The sequence below is a fragment of the Elephantulus edwardii genome, unplaced genomic scaffold, assembly GCF_000299155.1.
Source record: "Elephantulus edwardii isolate Elephantulus edwardi_28Jun2011 unplaced genomic scaffold, EleEdw1.0 scaffold00013, whole genome shotgun sequence".
NCBI classification, from domain to species: domain Eukaryota; kingdom Metazoa; phylum Chordata; class Mammalia; order Macroscelidea; family Macroscelididae; genus Elephantulus; species Elephantulus edwardii.
Window position 1 is genome coordinate 14,354,314 of NW_006399763.1, and position 3,031 is coordinate 14,357,344.

Sequence of the window (3,031 nt, forward strand, 5' to 3'; positions counted from 1 at the left end):
TAGACACTTCCTTTTTTTTTTCCTTGCCAAGAGGACTTCACCTCTTATATAATCCCTCTTGCTGATAATGGAAAAAAAAAATCCTTTTTTTCCAGAGTTCATGTTTACACCAGGACAATGCACATAATCACTCTATTTAAAAATTGGTTAAAACATTAATTGTTGTTCTTGTGTACCATAGAGATGGACATAGCTGACCTTCCTGCGGGTTTTCAGAGGCAGTTAATCACACGACTGCCCATCCTTCTCCAGTGGAGCAACTGGTGGCCTCGAACTGCACTGCACATGCCTTTGGGATTGCAGGGCAGCTTCTTGCAACTAAGCCAATTACACTGGCAAAATTCTTTTATCATAAGTAATGACTAATTAAAGAGGAAAGTCCAAAGGTTTTTGGTATATGAGCTTCCAGAGGAAGGAAGATGCACAGAAAGCTGTTGATGAGATGAATACAAAGGAGCCCAATGGGTGTTGGTCGAGCTCAGAAAAAAAATGGAACAGCAGAAAAAATTTGGAATCACCAGAAACCAGGGTATTGAGATGAAATTTGGAATCACCAGATACCAGGGTGTTAATAATATGAAAAAAAATTCTTGATGATGGTATTTTGATGAACGTCTCCATTTGGCACAATCACTAGTGCAGAGGTTATAATGGAAGGTGGTTACAGAAATGGATTTTGGTTTGTATGTTTTTCCTCCCCATAAGACGTCACTAAAGCAGTTACTGAAATGAAGAGTAGAACTGTGACCGCAAAACTAATGCATGCAGTGTTATCTCAGTGCAAAGACGAGGTCCAGGCTCATCTCACTAATCAGTATGTGCAGAAGAATGGTGAGGGTGTGAGCTGTGCCCAACCCCATAATCAACCCCTCCCAGCCAGCACCTCCTTTCGGTGGCTGCTATCCCACAGACTCAGAACCGAGATGCATACTCTCCTTCAGCCAAATCGCTCAAATAAGAAGCCCTCACCAGACTGCTCAGAGTGCCAGATTCATCATGGCTTGCTATTCATGCTTGTTATTCGGGTACCCGCTCCTAGACCACTTAGTACCATGAGACCAGATTCTTCAGAGTTCCACGAGTGATTCATGTCAACACAATGTGTTACTAACACATCTTCACAGACCAAGGGTTCCTGTCCTGAGGTTGCTGCTGAGGCAGGCTGTCTGTTCTCCAGTATAAATAAGCTGCGGAAGTTCACTCACTTCAGCAACTTCTTAATGCATAACCAAAAGTCATGATGCAATAGCCTGCTGTCATCTACAAAGTCAAGAACCTTTGACTGCTTCCATGTTGGCATCTGTCCCTCCTCAAGAGTAAGGCGAATGTTGGATGAAAGGCTATTGCCCCTTATACAAACCAGACACCCCAATTTTGCTGGTATAGTGCTGGAGGCTGATAATTCAGAACTTCTTTGTATGCTTAAGTCTCCAGAGTCTCTTGGTTCCAAGGCTGATTGAAGCTGTAGCTGTACTGCAAGCTCATCAAGCTAAAGAGGCTTCCCAGAGAGCAGTGAGCAGGGCCATTGGTGATCCAACACTTTAATGTGATCAGGGACCATGAAACATACTCATGCTTCACCAAAGAAAAAGAACTAAACATCAAAAAACTTAAATATTGTGGAGAAAAAGAAACTGCAAAATACAAGAGGGAGAGGGAGGAAAGGAAAATAGTAAAATATAAAACAAATTTATGTTTTATAGACCTTAGTAAAAAGCTTTTTCAACAAACTATAAAAGTTAAAGCATTTCTTTCTTTAATTTTATAATTCTTTGTTGTGGAATAGCTCTAAATGTTACTTCTGGTTTTGATTACAGACTTGATAATTTATCAAGGAAATCTAATTTGGATTACAAAATTCTCACTTTAATAAAAATTCCTTGAATCATGCGGGGTGGAGGGGAATTCCTTTCACCATAAAACTTAATGTTTGATTGTCTAAGTAGTAAAAGATGTCTGTATACCAATTGCTAAGAATATTGAGGCATCTTAAAATTATACCCCCATGGGCTACATTAAAAAACTGACAGCCTGTACTTGCACAAAAACGTATCTACTAAAGCAATCATCAACCTGTGCTATGCAGATGACACACCTTGCTTGATGACAGTGAAGAGGACTTGAAACACTTGCTGCAGAAGATCAAAGAATACAGCTTTCAATATGGAGTACATATTAACATCAAGAAAACAAAGGTCCTTGCCACTGGACTTACAGGCAACATCATGATAGAGAAATGACTGAAATTGTCAATGATTTTATCTTACTTGGATCCTCAATAAACAACCTTGCTACCGGTAGCAATTTCTCTGAGAAACTGTGGTACATTCACACACAGTGGAATACTATGCAGCACTGAGAATCAATGATTTGGAAAAAATACTATGTGACTAAGAAGAGGCTGGAGAGCATTATGCTGAGTGAACTAATGTAGTCTCATAAGATCATTATTGTAAAAATAGAAGGACAGCTAGTAAAACATGTATAGGAACTGAAGGAGAAAGGAGAGAGTCGAGGGATGTGGATAGGTAGGGGTGAAACCACAGGGCTGCACAGTTTAGTGGGTGGCGGGAGAGAGGAAAGCAAATGTGAAGGATCATAGAGAAAAGATGGGGTAATGATGAGCAAAGTCCAATGGTGATTGATTTGATGGTTGGAGGAAGGGGTGGTAATGGAAAGGGGAAAGATCCAGTGTGAAAAACAATGTATATGAACTTTGGATGTAAACCAGTATAAAATAAAATAAAAATAACCCAACATAATGTATGAGAATGATTGTATGAAACACAATGTAAATGAAGAACACTGTGAAACACATGTATCTAAACTTTTTAAGTAAACTCATTTTTTAAAAAAATAATGTAAAATAGTATGTGTTGGAATAATTGTATGAAACAATGTAAATGAAAGATTGTATACAACACAATGTATATGGACAAAATAGAAAATAATTATTATATGAGAACCAATTAAAATTATTTATTTTTTTACTTTTTTAATTTTTTTTTATTGGGAAAAACATATTGGGGTA

General features: G+C 38.2%; 1 pseudogene; it reads left to right on the plus strand.

Moving 5' to 3' along the window:
- The first annotated feature begins 611 nt into the window (after positions 1-611).
- On the plus strand, positions 612-1,545 carry LOC102847116 (annotated as a pseudogene).
- Positions 1,546-3,031: the final 1,486 nt, after the last annotated feature.